General features: G+C 38.0%; 1 long non-coding RNA gene across 9 annotated transcripts in view; it reads left to right on the top strand.

Annotated features, from left to right (window-relative positions):
- Positions 1-1,770: 1,770 nt before the first annotated feature.
- Positions 1,771-23,566, top strand: part of LOC118173607 — a 59,234-nt gene continuing 37,438 nt past the window's right edge. For 3 of the 9 annotated variants that reach the window (XR_004754314.1, XR_004754311.1, XR_004754312.1), the window contains exons 1-3: positions 13,979-14,173; positions 17,404-17,487; positions 21,876-22,036. This is a non-coding gene — a long non-coding RNA (uncharacterized LOC118173607). Of the gene's footprint in view, positions 1,927-2,645; positions 2,785-13,569; positions 13,861-13,970; positions 14,174-14,343; positions 15,692-17,403; positions 17,488-21,875; positions 22,037-23,566 lie in introns of those variants that run through there. The other 6 variants (XR_004754307.1, XR_004754310.1, XR_004754305.1 and 3 more) reach the window with 6 other exon arrangements.

The following is a 23,566-nucleotide window of genomic DNA, read 5'->3' as shown; positions in this document are numbered from 1 at the left end:
TACAAGAAAGAGCTTTTATGCAGGTGACTGAGAATCTCAGATCACCCTTTGAAGGAGGGAAGAATGCAGCTGCTTCTTTCATCACAAATTTCCCCCTAAACGGGATAAGTGACTCACTAGATTTTTGCTGAGCTTCATAGCTGTCTTCCTCTACGTCTTAACAAAATCAGTGGAAATACAGATTTCCTAAAGAACATAAAAAAACATGGTGAGGTGAGTGGCAAAATTTCCAAAGCCTTCTGGGGGTCCATGGTTTTACCTTAATCTGTTGCACTTTATCTTCTGATCAGTTTCATCCTCCTCTTGGCTGTCCATCAGCTCCTGCTTGTCAGCGCTGAGAAAATCATTCTCAACCACTTGAAGTTACTCAGTGCTATTGATCACTTATAAAGCCATTTTCACAACGCAGTCCTTCAGAAATGGGACTGACAGCTAGGCTTAGCTTGTTAGTACAAAAAAATCTTTCACAAAAGCGACTAGAGCAACAATAATGCCTATTCTGATTCTCCTCCCTCCCCTCCCCCCCCCCCCTCTTTTTTTGGGGGGGGAGGGGAAGGATGGGGTCATATACATTGAACACCTTTTTGCCTTCTACAGACTCTTCCACAAAGTCAGGATTTCTTTATTTTCCTCCTGATTATAAGCTGACAACTGAGCAATACAGAGAGGGGAACAGAGCCCTTCTGAGCCATGGCAGCTGATAATTACCTTGCTCTGTGCAGGGCTCTCCATAACCCCAGCATTGTGAGAAGTGTACTTGATTACAGCATGTAAGCCCAGCTCGGTGTGAGAGTTCTGCTTCATTAGGGAAATAGACCTGCAGTGCTTTCACTGATCTCATTTCCATCTCCATTTTTGCCCTTGCATGTAGTGTTAAACTACCTTTATGCTCAAGTAGCTGCCATCCTTTTGTCCTTGGAGAGCACTACAGGTAAATGCATGGAGGCAAAACAAATGGTGAAATATTTGTAAAATGGGGTAGGGTAAGGAGGGGATAACCTGGATGACCATGGGATGCTCTCTGGAAAATAAAGAAAAAATTGATAGGCTTTCTCTGGGGAGATAATAGCATATCATTTGAGTGGGTTTATTTGTTGAATCCTTAGAGGAAAAGAAAAACAACTTCTATCCCACAGGGAAAGTGGAATGATCACCTCCTTGTGGAGTGGGCAGGGACTAAGTACAATGATAATGATGATGATGATTAGAGGTCTTTTAATTGAGAAAAATGGGTACATTGACCATTGTGGTTCAGCAGCCTGGCTCCGGCTTGGTGTGTGGAGAGTCTGCGGCACTCCTAAGCACTCTATTAAAGTAGATAAGGATGTGGTACATAAGGGGGGCTTACCTAAAGTGACTGTTTATACAGCAGACTGATGTTTGCCAGGATGCATGTTTTCTTCTGCCAGTGATCAAATATTTAAATGATAATTATGTGGATTTCTGATTTGTCATTGTAAGGACACTTATAATGGCATTTAAAGTTATCTCCTCTCAGCTCTTGTGCTGTTCCTCAGCATTCAGCAGAGCGTGTGTAACCCTGAAAGCAAAGCAGAGAATTTATCTTGGAGAGGATAATTATTTTAACATCTTTAGATCTGACTGCAGATTTGGAATTACTTATTCTTTCACGACCACTGTGTTCAGCCCTTAGGTTGAGACTGTAGTTCCATTGGCATTAAAGGGATGGTGCACGGTAAAGGGTAAGTAGGGTTTACTTACAAGTACGGAGCAAGAATACTGCCCCCCCCGGCCCCGACTGAGGGCATACTGTGGTTACTGCACAAACAGTATGGCATAGTCAGCAGCAACTGGTTTGAGGCTGAAGACAGGCAATATCCTCCTGAGACCATCTTGCTTCCAGTTAATTCAAGCACAGACGGCAAATGAAGGTGGGAAGTAGGAGGAGTGAGTTTCCCCCTCCAGGTAATGTTGTACTTATGCTATGCTACATGATGTGTTGCTGTCACATATTCTGTGGCTGTGGAGTTCCCTTGGAGTCAGGGCTAGATACCACAACTGTCACAGATCCAGCTTGGCTGTCACCCCACTGCTAGCATAGCTATGCCCTTAGTTTATCAAATCTTACTCCTATGTTATACAGACTATAAGGTAAGCTATTCAATCTATGTTCCTCAGTCATGTGTGTCTTCAGCTGATACTCCAAATACTACATTTCAGCTCACAATGATTTTATGGATGGTTTTGAGACCTGCAGTTATAAGAAACTTTATTTTATTTTATTTTATTTTTATTTTATTTTATTTTATTTTATTTCCTTTTAGCCTATTTTTTGCTTCATTTACACCATTACACCATTTTGAAAGAGCTCCTCTCACGTTAGCTACAAAAAAAGTGAAGGAGGACTCTGATCTGACTGTCAGAAAATATGGGCCTTAGCTCTCATTTACATGACCATTTATATCTGCTCCTTAGAACCCATTATAGTGCTGGGCCTGCTGTGAATTTGCGTGTGCTGCAGCATATTAAATATGACAGAAACAATGAAATGGGACTCGTTGCTTTGCTATCTACCCATATTCCTTCTGCTTCCTTCCACCTTCATGGAATGGTGCTGATCCTCTGCAGCCTGGTACAGTTTCCCTGTCTGTAAACTCAGTAGCTTCCTCTTTTTTAATGTATAGAAAAAGAAGATCTACCACATCGAAGCTAGTCATAATGGTACTCTGAACAGAATAATGTTGTTTAAGTGAAGTCACCACAGAAGGAAAGAATGGTCCATGCAATTATAACATGGAAGAAGGAAGTATTACTGGAAATCAGGTAAAACAAACAAACAAAAAAGCCCTCATTGCAAACAAATCTCTAACCTACTTTTTAACATTCCTCAAAAGAAGAATGAGTTTTATTTCTACCAGTGACTGAGGTTTAAAATAAGATCTTTCCTATTATGCTGCTCATGACCTCCTTAGATCTTGTCTCAGTCATAGTGTGTGGAATGAAATGGAGTATTACAGTGTTTGCTCCCAAGGGACGCTTGAGTCTTAGTTACCTTTTGAATGAACTAAACCATTTGGAAAGATTAAGCCATTCCCATGCTATTGTGTTTCATCTGGTCACTTTATTGTTTCAGTTAGCATTTTATGTTTTACCAGCTTTGATCAATATTGTTAGGTCTCTCCCTGGATCAGAACAGTCATGAAGACAGTTCTCCTAATCAAATTCCTCTCTGCTTTCTCACCTCAGTAAGGTCAGCGGTCACATCATGAGCAGCACACATGTGGCTGCCAATGCAGTCTCCACTACCTTACTATTAAATGTAGCGTTTTCCTAGGACTGAGGATATTTATAATATAAGGGCCACTAAAGGTGTTTCAAAAAAAAAAAAAAAAAAAAAATCCTTGCAAAATTTTCATCTCTTTCTATAGAATAAACATGGTGGAAACCTTGATCATGCACTATATTGTCTCTGCATTTGAATATTGCCCCCATGCTCTGGTTCTCAGGTAGGATTCTGCTTTGAGTAAAGAATGGACAGGGAAGAGATATAGGCAAGGCTGGGTTTGTAAGGATATTTTAAGGCCTTTCTGAAGCAGTGCCAAGGCCTGCCTACTTCATTTGTTCCTATAGCATTCTGAGCTTCTCTGTGTTGAAACACAGTCTGCTTTAACTGTTACCATCACTCCAGATAAGTAGAAAGTCACGAGCAGAGAAAACTCTTCCTGCTCTTTGCCCACTTCCTCTTTCTGGTTCCATCCTGGATCTCTCACATTCCTCTACACAGGGAAATAAACTTATCCAAGGCTCTTGTACAGGATGCAGGAGGGCTGAAACTGCTTTTGTAGAAATCATGTACACCTTTTTCACCTTTTTGCTAGCTTAAACATCCCCTTTTGAAACCAGGGTTCAGTAGCAGGACACCTGAATCAGGTGTCCTGTACATGCTTTTTTTTTTTTTTTTTTTTTTTTTTTTTTTTTTTTTTGTATCTCCTTGGGTGATAGGATATATGTATGGAAGGAATATAAGAATCTAAGAGCAGGGGTAGGTGTTGGTGTATTTTCCAGCTGATATAACTGGGGGGTAAAGGGGGGGGGGGGGGGGGAGTGCTGGCTCTTTAGGAACATTTTCCTAGTCTAGTAATGAGTTAAAATCTGGTGGGCAATTAAAGCATCTGATCATTCAGCAATTATTTTCATGTGATAGGTATATAATACTTCTTAGGTAGTCAGCTGTGTGAGACCCATGGCAACTGGATGGTGCACTTAACTGTGGCTGTGCCCCTCACGCAGTTAATGTCTACACTGTAGTCTAAAGAGATGCAAGACATCTTTAAATCAGCTAGCCTGAGTCTGGGAAATGGTCTGGTTGTGGTTAGAGAGGGTAATTTAGTCTGCCAAGAAACAGGGAAAAAATCACAATAGGTTTAAGTGGTGCAGGTTTGTGATATGCAGGTGAAAAACTATGGTATTTGAGTCATGTAATAATGAAGTCAGAGAGTGTTGAATCAGGATTTTTTATTTTTAACCATGGGAAGCAGACACTGAAATGTGTATGGGAAATGCAACAGAATGTGCTATAGCTGAAGAATATGCAGAAAACCTGCTTTCACAGTTTGGATAGACTGTTAAGGTAGGAGAATTAATAGCATTAGCAGCCTCTGAGGAGATACACAGCTTTCAGATTTCCTAAGTGGGTGGGTGTTAAAGCAAGGTGGATGATGGCAGGATGATTTTCAGCTTTAAAGAGAGCACCCAGAGCTCTAGCGAACAGCTCGAACAGCTCACTAGCAAGCTGAACAGCAGTGCTAGAACTGGGAGGGGAGGAATGTGAAGGAGGGAGAAGAGAGGGATGGAAGAAATAACCTGCAGATTACCATCAGTCCCTGGCTGAATTTACTGCAATACAAAAAGATGTTGATTCAGCTTCACCTGTTGCTGGGAACCTTCTCCCCTGCCCTCCCTCACTTCTGATCTCAGCTCTATACTTAAGGGTGTCAAGCACAAGGGAAAAAAGCTACTGAATATTTGGGGCACAGACTGTTTCTTTGTGAAAAGTACAAGACATTTTGAGACTGAAACATGTCTCCTGGAAGCACCTTTTCATCCCCTTTCCAAAACAGATTTACTTATTTATTTATTTATTATTATTTTTTTCCCAACATTTATAATCTGAACTCAGGTCAATCTATTTTTAACTGTAAAACCTACCCTGTTTTATCTTCTTCCCTGGCTACTGTTTAGTAACACTTCCTTTACAAACATAATTCACAGTGCTGCAGCAATTAAGGTCTTTTCATCCTCACCACTGAAACTGCAGTGAGATATCATCCATTTTGTAGTACAAGTGCTACACTGGTATGATATGAACAAGAAGAGTACCTCACATTTATTTACAGTCCTTCCTCTACAGAAACATCAGACACTTGTGGATGAACATTTATGGTACCAGAGTAAAGAAGGTGGCCTCTTTGGAGACCCCAGCTGTTGGGTGCATGGGCCTGTGCCCCAGCCTGTCCTGGGCACTGCTGCAGTCTGTGGCCCCCTCCCAGACCCCTGCTCCTGTGGCAGAGAATGGGCAAGGGTGGGACACCTAGTAAATGAATACAGATTTGGTTTGGGATATATTTTCAAAATATATTATTTTTTTGACTAGCTTGGCAAACACATACATGATGAATCTGTGCTAACACATGTTCCTCTCATTGCCACCCCCTCTTTGTCTGTTAAATGTACTTGTCAAATCCTGCCTTAAATCAGACTGCAGCAGGGAGTCCTGTGCATGGACTCTCTCCTTTTTTTTTTTTTTTTTTTTTTTAATAATGATTTTTAATTTTTTATTTTATTTTATTTTTGTTTGTTTGTGTGTCCAGAGCCCCCAGGACTATGGGACTTCAGTCCTGATTAGTACTTGATCCAGTATGACTGTTAAAGCACGTCTTCAGCTCTCTGTCTATTATCATTGACTTTTGCCAGGCCTCTTGACAGTTACAAAATGAAGGTAGGAAACTGTCATTTTTCATGCATTCTTGCCTGATTGTACTACTTCATCTATATTTTAATCATCTTTAAAATGGCTTTTTCCACCTAGAAGGCTGCTCTGGAAGATCACACTGAAGTGGCTGGGGGCCCTGGACATGCTGCACAAAAATGTATTTGTGCTTTGGGGCGCCATCTTGCCATTGGCTTTTTGCATAGCTTGGTGCCTGGCAGGGACTCCCAGGCAGAATGAGGGAACCCCTGGGCATGGGGAACATGTGGGGCTGTGATGCAGCAGGATGGCCCCAAGGCAGTAACTCCGTGCCATCATGATGGTGGTCACCCAATGACACATGGGGCGATCTCCCCGTGCCATGTTCCATGCGACCTGAGGTGGCTGCAGTGCTCCATGCTGCTCTCACACCACCTGGGACAAGTGATGCAGAGAGGTCTTTCCTCTCCTGGGCTGTGCTGGCTATAAATAACTCTTGCTGAAGAGAGAGGAAGGGGCCACAATGAAGCTGAGAGGACACAACTTGTATGAAGAGATGTGGCAGGACAGTTGGCAGCAGCCTCCCTGCCAATGGTGCCTCTCAAAGCCTCCTCTGTCTCAGCTGGCTCCCTCTGAGCAGTTGCTAGGTAAAAGCAGGTGTGTCGGCTGAAGTAGTGGAAATTTCTGTTCATCTTATAAATAGTTGAACAGCCCGACTTGGTGAAATGTGAACCGAGCAAACATCCCATCTTATCCTTGGAGGGCAGATCGGGATTCAGTCTATAGTGCTGTCATGTCAACTGTGTCAGCGCTACTGTTCATGATGCCAAGGCCCTATAAGTTATTCATGAGAACACAGCAAACAAAGGTTTAGCTTAACCGAGGGATGAACATTCCTCTACCTGTAGCTTTCTCCACAGCTAGATGCAAAAAGCTCAGAGGTCACTTAATCTGTGACAGAAATAGATTGCACTGTCTTTGGGGTCAATATGCTTTGCAAGTATAGTAATATGACTGCAGGCAGCCCTGAGGGCTTCTGGCACAGAGTCCTTGGTTGTAAGAGAAAAAGTCATTAAAATCCTAATGCAGCTTGGCTGGTTTACTTGAAATTTGCTAAGGAATTATAAATTTCCCTTATAATCATGTTTATACACTAGAATATTAGAAGGCTTTTTCCTTTTCCTAATCTCCAATGTTTCTTGAGTGAGTACATTGACCCTTGTTCTCCGGTGTCTTAAGACAGATCCCCATCAGAGGTTAATACTCCCTTTGAGACTGTGGAAGCTTTTCAGGTCTTTCTCAGTGACTGAAGAGTTTCTGTACTTAAAAAGAAGAGAATTCACTCCCTGAATTTGAAGCTATACATCAGCTTGGTAATACATTAAATGGAGTTTATTGTAGTATTTCAGTCACAGTCAGTTTTAAAGAAAGAAGGTATCTCTGTGTTATTGCCTGGAAAACAAGGTGTATGAGCAAGCTTTCGTATATCTCAAAGAATCAATTCATCAATAGCATTTAGTAGTTAAAGCAGAGGGCAGTGAGTGAAGATATTTAGATCTCAATTCTGCCATAAGACCTTTAGCTGGACTAACAAACCAATTCTTCCCATATCTTAGATGATAAGATTGTCATTCAGATGCTGAGAATATCTAGCACAGCAAAGCGTGTAGCACTCATGAGATGAAAGGGAGTCTAGTCTGTATGTACAAGTTTTTACTTTCTTTTATTCCCCTGTTAATCAGGTAGTATAATTTTGCCAGCGATAATTGATCTGAGCCCCAGTGGAGCTCACACCTCCCATGGAGGAGCGAACTTGCCCTGAGTAGTAGTTACTGCCAGTTATTGCGATGACAGTGACTGAGGAAGATTCATTGAAACTGAACAAGTGTTAGGTTGGTGTACAAAACCGAGCACATCCTTTCAGCTGACTAGTACCTTGGTGAATGGCAAGGACCTGCTCTCATCTGCCCTTGCTCTGTGTAGTTGCTTCCAGAAAGGGGTGACTTGTGGCAAGCCAAAAAATTGTTCTGTGATGAGGAGCCAAAGGAGGTATGCAAATGAAAACCAAGCCACTTAATACTGGATTGTGCTGCTAGTGTACTGTTTCTTTTTCTTTTCATTCTTTTTTTTCTTTTTTTTTTTTTTTTAGACCCATAGTCACAGAAAAAGCAAAATTCAGCCTCAACATGCTAGCTGTTAATTTTAACCAATATCTGCCTGCAATCTTATCAAATAGAGGCAGAACAAAATCAATCAAAATTAAGATAGATGACAATGCTCACTACAGAGCTGGTGCTTTGCCCCTTAACATGCAATGTAGGCTGTTAAGAAGCCTTCCTACTTTTCTGGGAGACAGGTAAATAAGTGCAGCAGTCATATTTAGCAGATGTAGGAACATGAAAGCTTATAGCTACAACATGAAGGGGGAGGATAAACAATTTATAAGTACTTGTAAGTGATGATGGCACAGCTCTGAGTTGCAGTTCTAATTTACTGCTCTCTGCTTGTCTCCCCCGCAAGCTTCAGCCAGCAAATTGCAGGGCCATCTTTTTTTTTTGAGCTCTGTGCAGTTTCAGACACATGATAAAGGCTACACTGTATGAACTGCACTTGCACTTTTGAGAGCATACATGAAGAGCCTCACCAAAGTCAGTAGGATGCTTTGCATAAATACTTACTGTGCACAGTTTACATAGTGTAGTGCTTATGAGGTGAGCCACTTAGCTAAAAAATGTAGCAAATGCATAAAAATACTTTTTATACAGAGCTACTGTAGAACATTGGCCTTGAAAATCTTTGTTTTTAACATGATAAATACCTAGCTTCCAAGAGCAGTCACTAATGTTATGGAGTACAATCTGATACAGAATGGCAAACAAGGGTTTAATTGATGTGCAGTATTGTGAGTGAATTCATGATTTTAATACTTTCTCTACTGGTATAAGCAAGCACAGTGTTCTTCATTGTGCAAATAAATGACTGATGTGAACTTTCCATATTCATGTTAATATGGCAGTGCTTAAAGTGTTTAGTGGGTTCATTTAGTTAGATGCAAGAAGCTATTTCCTGTCAGGATTCCTCAACACCTGAATGGAAGGATAATTTTTTTTTTTTTTTTTTTTTTTTTTTTTTTTTTGTTTGAACTGTAATTTGGTGAAGCCTGGGAAATGAATTGTTACAGGAGATTTATTTAACTGTGAGGGAATATATATCTTACAGCAGGAGAAAGGAAATTGTAGTTTCCTTAGAACTTCAAAGGGAGGAAACTTTATAATGAAAAACTAATATACATTTTCACATAACTTCAGATTTTGTGTCTCCTGCCATTGTGTAACCTTGCATCAAAGGATACTTGGGTTATTACTTGAGGGAAGCCATTGGCAAAGACAGCAGCACAAGCTATGGAGGGAGTGAGAAAAGGGGAAGTATCAAAAAGATCTATGATTAAATAAGGGATAGAATGAATTTTGTTTCCCCATATTAAACATTTATAGATGAAAAACAGCTTTAAGAAACTGTTTAGACATGTCATGTGACAGTTACCATAAAAATATAAATATTCATATATCATTAAACTGATAGTTTCCATTATTTTATTGTGCTTGCATATTGTATGAGATTTGCTTCACACCAATATTCATGAAAGTTCTTGGACATAGCTGCTTTCAAGCAAATGTTGAGAGATACTTTCAACTGTCAATTTTTAAATTAATAAGATACTTGATCTAGACAAATTCCTAAAATTCTTAAAATTTCTTCAGAAATGCATATATCCACTCAGAAAGTTCTGTGGTGATGATTGTAGTGAGATTGTTCTCCAGAGAACAGGTTACCCAATAATGTAACCCACTTAACCTCACAAACACTTGTATACCACATATTATTTGAAAAATGTAGACAAAATAATTTTGAATAGTAAATGAAGACTGAGTATATAAAAAAGAGATAACATTCATTTAAGGTATCAGTTATATATATATTTGCCAAGTTTAATCATTTGCCATCTTTTATTTTTCTTTTTTTGTCTCTCTGTCACTAGTTATATATATATATATATATTTATTGAAAGTCACAAACAGCAACTTAAGATACAGATAGGTACTCAGAAATCACATGGCTTAAATTTATTTTATGGTTGCTTAAATTTTCTTAGTGAAAACTGAAGTCATGCAGAAGCTACATAACACAGTTTGTATCCTGCTGTTCCGTTAAATTTGGACAAATGCATAATGCTTATGCAGAGCTGTGAGAGAGAATCCTTCCTTTTCTATAGATGTTACTTGGAACACGAAAATACAGATTTCTTTTATACTTTTGGAGTTAAGTTGGTGAGCAGCAGCAGCAATTGCTCAAAGCTGGTTTCCAATGGATTTGTGTGGTAAATTTGAGCTCATATATAGAATTCATGAAGAAAAATGAGGTATGAGTCTCATTTTAACTTTCTCTTCACTAACTTTCTGGAAATTTAATAAATGTAAGATATGGATAGCCCATCCACCATAGATGGTAAAAAATCATCAGTGTGTTCAGAAGATATTAAAGCAACTAACAAATAGATATTGATATTGTATAATCTTCTTTTTTTTTTTTTGTTTCTTTCCCATTTTTTCTCTTTTATTTTATTTTATTTTATTTTATTTTATTTTATTTTATTTTATTTTATTTTTTTTACCCAACATTCAGACAACAGCCACCAAACAAGATATACTTCAGAAGAATTCCCTTGCTAGGTTTCCTCCTTTTATCTGCAACAGAATAATGCCCTTCAAACTTCAGTGACCACTCCTAAAGATCAACCACAATGTTCTTAAGCACACTTAGTGAAAGCGTAGCAGCTACTGCAAAGCAAATGTTATTTTCAAGAAAGCTGGAAATATGCTTGATGCTATTTACTTCAGAGAGAATAGAAGGAAGCCAGAGCAGAACACCAAAGACTTGTAGGCTGGGTACTGACAGTATGACTAATTCAGCTCTGACTAAACAGTAGTATACTGCTTATATGTTGTTATGCCTTTTCCATATTTCATTTATCAGCACTAAATGTGTAATTTTAATTTAAAGAGACTAATGTTAATACTTTTGTCTTGTTAGCAAACAAGGCAGGGAAGTACAGGTCTGACATTTTGGTATGATAATTCATTATTCACCATCGGGAATGTAATGTGGTGCCCCCTAAGATCTTCCTGAGTGCAAAGAATGTTTTGGCCCTACTCATGTTGATCAAGCTCACAAAAACTTCTTAAAAAAAATATGTGATGGATTACTGATACTGTGTATATGCCATTCAGCTATTTGGCTGGAAAGAGAACTCTTTGGTACATTAGGAAAGATTTTACTATCTGAAGTCTCTTTTCCTCTCCCCTTTTCTTTGCATGGTATTACACCAATTTGGCATAAGGTCATGGAACAGGAGAAGAAAAGGGACTCCATTTGCAGTGTGCAGCAAACTGTGTATCTGTGAGAAGAGGGTGTTTTAACAGCCTAGCTGGCACTTGGTAACATGCAGTTAGTTCCCTACCTGTAAATCTCTATTTTAAAATGTCCCAACTATAACACTGCATAGCTTTAGAGAACATCACATGCCAGGCAGTTTGATTTTACCTTTCTTGACTCCATGGGAATCTGCAAGAAGCATCTGTTCAGTACACTGCTCTCTTGAGCTTTTTGATGTACAGCCCCCACCTGCTCTCAGGAGAGACTGTGATGTCTCCTCAACACCTTTTTTTTTTTTTTTTTTTTTTTTTTTTTTCATTCTGGACCATGAGAAATTTTGCTTCTGAGGATCTCAGCTGAGTCAGAGCCCCATTGAGATTTATGGCTTAGTATGGACACAGAAAGGATGGGAAAAAAAAAGGGGGATATTATGCTCTGCTGTGTTGTTGTTTTCAGACTAGCCAGATCACTCCTGGAAACTGGAATGAGTCAGGCTAGGCATTAATACAGCTCAGAACTGTATCACATCCTTATGGAGATACTAGATATGCTGCTGAGCAGCTGCAAGGGGAGCCAGATCAAAGGCAATGAACTTTTGCATGCTGCAGAGAGGATGGAAGACCATGCTCCTTGGAGAGGCAGCTGTCCATGCTAAAGAGGATTCCAGTTTTGAGGAAACTATTTCTTTTAATTGCTTCAGTCCTGATGTTGTTGTTCCAAAGCTTTAGAGGATGTCTAGTGTGGCTTTAAATGTGAAAGCCCTTATCTGACATGCTCTGAAGGAGAAGCAAGTGAAGTACCCAATTCTTTTACCTGAGAAATTTTTCAGTGTTCACTGATGACAGCAAAAGATTATGGAAATAGCTGCTAACTCTGGCATCAAACAGGAATTTTATTGATGTAAAGAGAATAGAGCTTTCCCCAATTTTTCTTTTTCTCTGAAAGCAAGGAAATTGCATGGCTGCAAGCTCTACAATAAAAACACTCAACATGCACTCTAAAATAAGAATCCAGACCTACGGTAGTTACTTATGTTTGAAGAAAGATATAACTCAACATGAGTCATATTGAAGGATGGCCAAAGTTGTCACTAAGTGAAATGAGTATGTTGCTTTTGGTAAGTATATGTTTAAATAGCTGGCCATATGCAGCAGTCTATTTCTCAGGGTGTCCTTGGGAAATAGTTCTGATATACCACAAGCTGTATTCTCATTGGTGGTCAAATCTGGGGTGTAACTCTGTATTCAACAGTCAGATTAAAAGCCATTCTCTTTCCATTGTATCTTGTACAGCTTGGGGCAAGGTAGATGATTGCCCAGGGAGCAGAGAGACAGCAGTTAGGAAATAACACTGAGGATGGTAAAAACACAGTTTTGGCACTTGGTGAAAATAGAATTACCCTGTTTAGTTTTATTGTATCTTCTATACTGAATCATAAGGAATAAAAAAATACTGCCACAAGGCCAATTCCTATCGTAATTACTTAACAGTCTGTCATCTGAGGAGTTATGCTTTTTTTCCATTGTATCAGGTCTTTTTTTTTGAAGCAGTTGCACAATGAATATTCTGATGCCTGGTGAACTCTGTGCCTGGTCTGTCTTTCTGGCAAGCATTCAAAGCATAAGAAATTATCAGTGCTTCTGGTAAACTAATGAAATTAGTGCTGGTGCTTGACATCTTTATTGTTTTTAACTTATCACTTCATAAATCATTTTACAAAAGAGTGCAAACAACAAAAAATAGTGTATTAATTTACTAAAATATCCTGATATGTACTGTAGATACTGAATTTTACAGATAAAATGAGCCAAGCTGTGGCTGTATATTCACTTAACATTTGTTAAGGTAGAGTAAAACCAACAGTTTACTCAACCTATCAACCACTTGACAAAACTCAATTACTCCTAGTAAGAGTAATTCATGTATATATATATATATACATGTATATATACGTATATATATATATGTATATGTATACATATATATATATATATAAAATGTATATTGTCCTTGCCAAACTTGACATGATTTGAAAAAAAACTTTTGGTCTTTAAAGTGCAATCACATGCACTAGGAAAAATCACTCATTGATATGGAGATGACTAGAAATACATTTTCTTCATTCCTACTGCATGCATTTCTATATTTGACATGAGGAAGCATTATCTCTTATGTTGATAACAAAAAAATGCTGTAAGAGAATTATTTTTATTATTATTATTTTTAAAGAGAGAGAATATATCCCAGACTTAGATTTCCTTCCTGTTATTTTCCTAAATGTTTCCCCAGTCCTCCTTTTTAGAAACGCACAATGAACCTTTTAAAAAGTGGAGTTGCTTTCAGAATTGCTATCGTCATCCAGATCAATTTGGAACAAAGTCCGGCCTCCCAATCTATTTTAATTTCAATGTACACACTCTGCTGGCTGGCTGCCAGCATGGAGCTCAGGAAATGATAAATACCCATTTAGTCACAGACGCACAGAGTTCCCTGGTATGGTAGGTTGGGGCTGCTTTAATATCCCCAAACTTACTGCACATTTACACATTCATTAACGTCACTCAGAGTGATATTTATATTTTGGTGGGGGGGAGGGGGGGTAGGGAGGCAGGGAAGGACATAACTTACACATGCTCTTCAAGAGGACTGAAGCTCTGAGTCTTGTTTGCTGGCCCTGAGATGATAGCCTTCCACATCTACTAACTGTACATAACATGAATAGAAAATAAGGCTGGACTAATCTAATTTGAAAGAAGCTGCCCACAGCCAGATACTGTGAATCCCAAACAAACTTCTTAGGATCTGGTTATGGTAAATATTTGACATGCATATTGGATATTGAATGCAATTCTCTTTAGTTATAAAGTACAGCACAATATGCAAGGAAAATAACCTGTATGTATTGACTTGTTTGCTTTATTCTTATTATTAAATATTATTATTATTTCTTAATGAGTTGCTGGGGAGATTTTGCTTTTCTCTGTTCATCTGGGATATTTCCATAAAATGGGATGAGATTGGAAGATTTTTGTATATAGTTAAATACCATACCCTCTCTCCAATTATTTGAGAACTGGATGTTTTGCAAAATCTGGGTCTAAAGTTAGGGTAAATACTTTCCAATATGGTTTGAATTTTTTGGTGCTTTTCTTGCTGGCATGTTAAATAATTTAGTGCTGTTAAAAACATCAGATTAAGCAAAACTTTGTATAAAGCTAGTAGCATGCAATGCAAGCAACCCCAACAATTAATATAAGGTTAATGAAGAATAAAAAAAATCCATTTATGTTAATAAGTCATTGAAAGACCAATTATTTGGTTAAAGAGTAATTATGGTTATTTAACTAATTCTGTAGGCAAGAAAGGTCCCCATAATGAACTTATAGTATTGTACAATATCTGATGTACAGTGACCCATGTTAAAAACACATTCTTGTTTTCATCAGCTCTAAACACAAAATTCTTTTTTGTATAGAGGGATGATATATGGGCTGGCTTCTTTGGTGTCCTGAGTTTCTTATTGGTTTACTAAACAAGAGACTGCTGTGACTCTCGTAATATTTTCTCAATCCTCTGCTCCCATATTAATGCAGGTGTTAACAGACTGTTATATGGTCATCCATTATACGGGGATTAATGAAGTTTTGCTCCTTTTCCCCATCCAGCACAGTCCTCTTCCACATGTCTATTGTGGTATCCATATAGAACCTCTTTATAATACCTCCTAGCCAGAAAGGATTTCTTGAGGGAAAGCTGAGTGGTATTTCTACACCATTTGTATTTGAGGATTGTCTCATCAACGGCTGAGTGAGCAGAAAGAAGGGGAGAGGGGGCAGGTCTTTGTCTCTGATGCTATATGAAGTTTCTGTCAGTGAGATTCCTCACTGTTGTCCACACACATGGGTACAAAACCAAAACCAAACAACAACAACAAAACCACCAAGCACACCATCTATGTGAAGCATGCACATATCTCTGCCTTTATTTTTGTCAAGATTTCACATGGCTGCTGTCTTTTTAAAGGTACTGTGCAAGGAATGCTTTAGGCCTCAGCCTCCCTCAGCCACCACCACTTTAGCCAAGCTAGCAAAGCAATGATCACATTGCCTTGCAGCACTCTGAGTTTGGGCTCTGTGGTGTACTTCCCTGGCAAGAGGGATAAAATGTGCTGAATGGTGGCATCTCCATTGTCTCACTGTCATAAGGTCATCATTGAAAGAGACACAGGGTCAGACAGGGTTCACAACTTGCTCTGATTCAGTGCTGGCTGCATTAAAAGATTTGTGGTGGGATCATTTCACTTGGAGGTCTAAGCTGCAGTGTTTGCAGGTGAGCTGGTTACTCTCAGTTTTCTTTATTTTCACTGGGAGAAACAGACATTTCTAGAGCACAATTCACAGGGTTTACTTTAGAGAATATGGCCTGAATCAGCTTAAAAGTGCCATAATTTATTGAGGAGAGCCCAGGAAGATTTTTTTAGACAGATGCTTCTACATTAGAGACATGTAAATTCAGTGACATGAAATGTCACAATTAAAATGTTTAATTTGATGTTTATATTAGATAGTAGAGAAATTTTAGTTTCAAAAATCTTAATAAGACCACTAAAATGGGGTTGCTTTTCACAAGGTTAGTATTTACTAACATTATGACTCTGATCATAATGTGGGGGTAAAACAATTTAGATTAGAGATAAGTTCCTAAAGTTTTAACCAATGAATACAGGCTTCTTAAGCATTTGGAAATTAAATTATTTGGGAATACAGTCAAAATGTTTAGAGAGACCAAAAGCAAAGAAGTAATCCCTGGTAAGTGTTCTTTTTCACGTTTTTCATGTTTCTATCAAGCCAATAAAATAATACAAAAACAAACAAACAAAAAACCCCCACCACCAATAAACAACAACAAACTTTAGAATTGCTCAGGATGTGACTTTGTTAGAAAACTGACCTAATAATTAGTATTAATGAGTGCTAAATTGACTTCTCATTTTCTTCTGTATAAAATATCTCTTTAGTATTTCATACACTGATCTAGAAGAAATAATTTAATTAGAAACAGGTGTTAAATTAGGCCACCCTTATTTCTAGCTCCATCTTATTCTTAAGATCTAAAAGCATTAACTAGTTTCAAGTGTCCAAATTCACCTGCCACATGTGAAAACAGTTTCATATATCATTTTTTCACTTTTGTGCAAATCAAAGAGTATGAATGGACCTGAGCCTTCTCTGGAGAGGGCTGAGTAGCTATGTGGCCACAGCCATGTCACTGGACATGAGATGTTATGCTTGTCAAGTCTGATACCAACACGTGGAGGTTACTGCAGCTTGGACATTAGCTTGTGCCTAAACATTTTGTGTGTATAATTGCTAATTGAAATGCACTGTAAAAATTAATTTGCAATCATAATGACAGGAACAAATGTGCATATGCTTTGTGGAGTATCTCTATTTCCTAATAAATTAATCTTGAAAATGTTTCACTAAGCTATACTTTCTCATTCCAACACATGCCAATTTTTTTGTCTTCTTATAATGAATAATCACAAGGGCACAGTGTATTGACAAACATTACCATTAGAGAATGAGAGATGAAAGCAAAGTTCTTCTTATCTCAGTGAAAGGAAATGTATTTTGGAAATGGAGTATCTGAGACACAATAAATTAAGTTTAGCACTCACTGGTATCTATACAGGGATGTTTGTGCTTTCCTAGTATTGGTCTGTGAGTCATTGCACTCTTTATCTAGTAATATGGTTAAATTCCAGAGTTATCTTGAATATTTTTTTCTTCCTCTTCAATGGAGACATGAAGATTTCCTTGAATGCAATATTCTACAAGGTCAGCAATATGTTGTTTTCTTTCAGTGATCACGGAAGGAAAACATTCTTGGCCTTTAAAAATATGTATTGTCTATTGCTGGATCTGCAAAAGAAGTATAATGAAATCTGTGTGAATTAGAAAAGTTGTTTGTTTTGCATCAAAGCTATTTAAAACAAAAGCTGAGTTAATTATATATATATATATATATTTAATGTACAGAAGTGCCTGTTAAATAGAAAACACTATTCAGTACTAGTATTTACATGAAGATGACTTCAATTTATACTTTGGTCACCAGTGGAGGTAACATATATGAAAATTATCTGGCTTAATGTCTTTTAGTATACATCTCTATCCTAGTATGAATAAAAATCCACTATGTTTTTCTGCCCCCTGTTTATTCTGCTGAGAGCCCTTTAAACTTCTGGCTAAGTGGTACAAACAAATATAATTCAGTAATACTAATTCTAACTTAAAATGTGGCTGACAGATCATCTGCTTACTAAATGCCAGGATAAGTTTTCCATGAACATTTCATTTGCTGAGGTAAAATTCCAAATATGCTTGCAGAAGGTGAGCTGTAAGCTTGTGTACTAATGTGCATATAGGTTGTTTGCTTAAATATTATACATATCTGGTGTTTTGGTGATGTGAACAAAACTCTGCTAACACTCAGTATCAATAATAAATAACTTTTCAGAAATATCTGGTTGTTTCCCAGGTATAAATTAAAGAAACAAAGTCTAACATTTTCCTCCAATTGCTTTTGAGTTCATAATTAATTCCATATGAGAAGAACAGCTTGGTGAACTGGAGTGAATGAAGTGGTTATAAAAACAACTCTAATTTCCTGGCTAGTCACTGCTTTCATTCCTTTGTGCACCAGTGGTCATTCCAGAGGTCATTGCCAGATCTGCAGCCACGTCCCCTGGGGCTTTGGTCTTGAAATGTCTTTCAAATAAGCAGGACAGAGGATGAGGACAAGCTACCAGTTTTTTTACAGAATGAAGTAAAGCTTCAGAAGGAGACCACAAAAAACTTGTGAATCTTCTTGCACCTTGGTATCCTGTTTTAACTATGCACCATGGAATAAGACATAGATATGTGTGTTTCCATTGGGGTAGTGCTTAATTCCCATCCTTACTTATTTTGGGAATGTTTCTGACTAAACCATGAGCTTGATTAAAATGCTAGTCTTGCTGTATCTCCGGTTAAAGTTATCTTAAACATTCCCATCGCATTAATGAAGTTGAAATCAAGCTTGTAGATTGGCACCTCAAAGGAAAATGTGGGCACTACAAGAAAATGATGTGGGTGAATCAGTAGGTGTCAGATCGCTGAGTCCATAATGAATAATTATCTCAGCATAATTATGTGTGCTGTTTTTCAGACAAGATGTAAAACTGAGGTCCTTTTGTCTCCTGGTAATTAAAAACACATCTCTCATGCAATTTCACATTACAAAAGAGTCTTTCTGTTAGAGAACATGGTCTGCGAGTGGTATCCAAGGTTGGATAGGGAACTATTATACTGATAATTAGCATTGGCTGCCCTGTATAATTTTTAGTTCCAGAAGATCAGATACTCATTTTTGCATTTTAATTTCAGTTTATGCACATATTTTGTAGAAGTAGCTCGTATGTTTTACTTTCTTTGACTCTCTTTTTAGTTACATTTATATGAATAGGTTAGTTTTGACAATCCTCCGAGGTGAGCATTTATATAATCTTGGGTTCAAAAATCACCTGCTGGACTTCAAAAGCAACTGGATGCACACATGGGATAAAAATAACTAAAGGAGTGTTAAACACAAAAACATAACTTTTAGTTCAAGATATCCCTGAGTTACAAACTGTTAAAAACTGGGAGAATATTCTTGTGACATATCCTTGATTGCTTGTTGTTCTTTTGAGCCTTTCCTCAAAATCTACTGTTGACAATTGTCAAGACAAGATCTGGAGCTATACACATCTTTGGTTTTATCCACAATGACCATAAATAGGTTCCTATGTAAGATAACATAACAGCTGAAAATAAATGTCCCATCATCGGCATATCATAACAAATCAAAGAAAAAAACTTGGTTTTCAAAAAATTCTCAAAGTTCAAGTAGGTTATATTCTCTTGAAGAAAAGTTACAAGGGAAACAAGGGAAATATATATATATATATATTCCATTGAAATATTTATGTTCTTTTGTATTACCTAAATAGGCATCTCTTATCAAGACGGCTTTCACTTTCTGCAAGTTATGGCATTTTTATTTTATTTTATTGGAAATGACTCCTTTGCCTGTCCTTGGAGCTATTATGGGTAATTAGATGTAGGATACTAATTTTTCATGTTCCATCCAAATTATTCAGAATATCCTCTTGGATATGTTAGGTGCCAATATAATTATTTTGAGTGGAAGATTCACGAGATAGGTGACGTATAACTATTAGCACTTTTGTGTGCCTATCCCACAGATAACAGTTAAAAGATACTTTTTTTGAAGAACAGTTAGTTTGTTGAAATAAATCTGGATTTCTGACCTGTGGTCTAGAGCCAGATGCAAGATTTACCTCTATACAGAATGAAAAACAAGAAATTTGGGATTTTTCTAGAACTTTTTGTGTGATTATTCCATGACCACAACCAGTAATGGCTGATTTTAGCTTTATCCTTGATTGCCCATAATTACATCTGTACTGCCTCTAACTGTGAATTTAAGATGAATATATATTTTTCCTTGGTAAAACTGAAGGAGGAAAGATTAGAAGACATGAAACCTCTATTTCTGATACTAGTTGCAGAATGGGAAATCTGAGATGAAATCTATCTGATCTCTTTATTTCACATACCTGAGGCAAGAATGAAAAGTATAAGGTCCCTTTCATTAATCAATGTCTGGGAGGAAAAAGAAGACAGGAATAAGGGGTGAAAAAGATGACGTTCTTGGCCATCATAATAGCAATTATGAGATGAGAAGAAAAACACTAACTCTATGACTGATATCCCAGAGAAAGAATGGCCACATGCTTTAGTAATTCAGACATCAAAATCACTTATGAGACTCATAAAATGGCACGTTTGCTTTGTAACACTAATCAATGAGGTGGCTTTAAACAAAAAAACAGTGACTTCTCTAGGCTGAAGCTTGACTGATCAGTGGAGAATGCAATTTTGTGCTTATCAATAACTTAAAAATCATGAAGATAGACCTGCTTATGATTATATGTTTTAATTAAGAAAAACATGAGGCACTAGAACTTCCACAAAATGTTTTGAACTCTTTGGAATATGCCAGCATATTCAGGTCCTCATCCCACTTCCTTGGTATAACACTGAATAACTAAATAAAAAAATATGACTTTATTATATTTCAATGCATCTCCTAGGCTGGTGGGAGCATGGAATCAAATCTTGCAGTCAGGTAAAGTCTGCAGTGAGCTACACCTGAGGCTCAGGTGTACCCTCTGCTGATTGAATTGCCAGACCTGAGCTTGCCACTAGACATTATCAAAATAAAAAGACATGTCATGTGCTCAGAGAGGTATGGGCTAAGGCAGGTCTCAAGCAGGAGGCAGAGGTGTTTTTTTCTCTTGCATTTGCCAAGTGCATTTACACATGGAGTTCTTGGCCGCCACTCGTGCAGACTTCTCTCAGAAACATTTTCCATCTGTCATACTCACATACAAAAGAAACCCTGGAGATTCCACCCCCATCCCTGAAATGGAGCCTCTCTTTGTCTTTACAGTTTTCAGCGAGCCCTTTACTAAAGAGGTTGGGAGAAGAGTAAAAAAAAGGCAGACAGGTACTTTCTAGCTTTTCATAGCAGAAGCTGCAGCCAGCCAGATCACAAATGCCTGGGATGGCAAGGAGAAAGAGATTCTATTTCACCTTGACTCCGTGTTTCATCCACCAGCAATCCTCCCTTTATCTGCAGCACTTTATGCTCCATCAGCAGCTGTATCCAGGCCTACTAAGAATTAAGAGTCTCCTTATCTGTGGAGGACAGTCAAAGTACAGCCAGAAATTCTTGATGCTGCCTTCTACTATACTTAGAACTGCATGTCAAATGACAGCCATCTTCGTCACAAAAGTAGTAGAAAATTATCTTTTAGTATGTTGATATTCCCTCTATTGTACTACAGCTACAATAGAATGACTGAAAAAAACAGTCACTGAAAAAATACCCCGGCAGTATCAGTCATCATAAGCCTAATAAATAATGATGCAGGGGAAATGCATAGGTTTATTTGTTTCTTTCCTTCCAAATAGTAAGTATTTCACAAATAAACTTCTCCCTTATCCAGTGATTATGATTTTACAAGATAAATGTTGTGGCAATACTTTGTAATACATGGAAAACCTACAATGAATGCATTGAATATTAGGACATTAGATGTCAAGAAAGCCAATTTGCATTAGGATAACTAGTTTTACTTGTTTGTTTGTTTGTTTGTTTGTTGAACAAAAGGAGTCTTTCTTTAACAGAATTTCCTTGATTTAAATCTCTGTTTTACATATCATGTGAAAAGAAGTTTTACACAAAATTGGAGCGCAGGGCCTATTTAAAATTCTGGCTGTTCTTCCTATTATTGACATGGAAGGTCTGAAATTTCAATTGTATTTTACTTATATTTTGGTGATAGGGACAATTAAAATTATCTTTTAGTATATCAGAAATAATTCTCTCATTTTTCCAGTGGATTTTTTGGCTTTCCCTGTCTATTCTCACCTCCTGATTCTACACAAGCCACCACCCTCGAGGCACAGAAAACAATGGGTTAGCACATTTTCCATGCAGACATATTGGAAAGCCACACACTAACTGGGCTTCTTCAGTTCTCCTGGGTGACACCACACGGTGCACCAGGATGTGGCTGGGCTGACAAGGCTTCACTGTGACTCATTGCAACAGGAGGCACAATCAGCTGGTGCAGTGAAAAAAATACAGGTTTATCAAGAATAAAGAAAACAAGTTATTCAGGGGGAAATGATCCGTAACTGCTTGTTATTAAAGACTTTAAGAATTACTCTTATAAGAAGAAAGAAGTTGCATAAGAAATTTAACTCCCTGATTTGTTCTCAGAACAAGAGTGAGTCAGGGCATAACTACCTTGGGAGCCAAAACACACAACTGGTGAAAGTGTTCTTCAGCAGGCCTCTTAAAGGTGTTTTTACTGAGTTGAATGACATTATTGATTAATTCTGTACTGCAAAAAAGGAAAAAAAAAAGAGAAGAAAAGGGGGGAAAAATGAAGGTGGCAACTGTGTGAAAATTTCATTTTGTTTGAGAAGACAGAAGAAAGAGTATGAATTGGAAAAGTTCCTTTGAGAGCTCCCCCCTCACAAGTCCAAAAAATGAATGCAAATTTGATGATATCATTGCTAATGAAAAACATAGGCATGAGAAAGTGCTCTCAGCTTTACTGAACCACCCCCATTGCAGTGCTCATCATTATATTCTCTTCATGCCTTTTCAGATTTTTCTGTACATTAGTTGCTGCCCACTGTTATCCAGCATCCATGTTTTACCACAGGAGAGGCTGCAGTTCAGTTTTGGTGGAAAGATTCATAGTTTGCAGGGACAAGAGTGGAAAATGGCAAAAAGAGAAGATAAATCTTGCAGTGCCCTCTGATCTCTATGGTCTGCTGCCTACCAGCAGTGACCCCAAGCAGAGAGCAGATGCGCACACATGGATATATATCACCAGTCTCTCTCTTCTCCCCTGTAGCCGGCTTTGCCTTGCCAGCTGTCTAACACCGCAGGAAGGCATTCCTTATTCCTCAGCCTGCAGGAAGGAGGGGATGAGGGAAGGAAGAAGAGGTTATTGCCAGGATGTGAAGGCAGAGCCGTTCTGCCAGACGCTCTCCCAGCTTGCCCACAATGAATGTCTTGCTGCGCCCATCCCATCTCTGGGGAGACCTTTCGCTACAGACCAACATGAGCAATTAGATGGGATACATCATCCTGTATGTGTCTGATGGAAACATTGCTATGGTACTTGCTTATATATTGTATACACATCAACTGGTAGATTAGTGCTGATCTCTCAAAACTCTGGACAGAGTGGGCCAAGACAGAGAAACTTGTATATATATGTGCACACATTTAAAGATGCGAAAGGTTGATGCCATCTTGCTCTGAGTGCCAGAATAATTTATTATGGTCACAGTGCTGAGGTTATATCATGTTTATATTCTAATATCCTGCTTCTAACGACTAATAACATTCAGATTTTTTTTCTCTGTTCCATACATTGTTTCTATCCAAATGTAATTTTATTTGGAAAGTTTGGAACAAGAATGGTTCTGATTTCTCTCTCTCTCTTTTTTTTTTTCTTTCCCTTCCCTTCCTTCCTTCCTTCCTTCCTTCCTTCCTTCCTTCCTTCCT

This window comes from Oxyura jamaicensis, chromosome 1 (genome assembly GCF_011077185.1).
Source record: "Oxyura jamaicensis isolate SHBP4307 breed ruddy duck chromosome 1, BPBGC_Ojam_1.0, whole genome shotgun sequence".
Taxonomy (NCBI): Eukaryota; Metazoa; Chordata; class Aves; order Anseriformes; family Anatidae; genus Oxyura; species Oxyura jamaicensis.
Note: the sequence above shows the minus strand (reverse complement) of the source record. Positions and strands in the feature narration are given on the sequence as shown.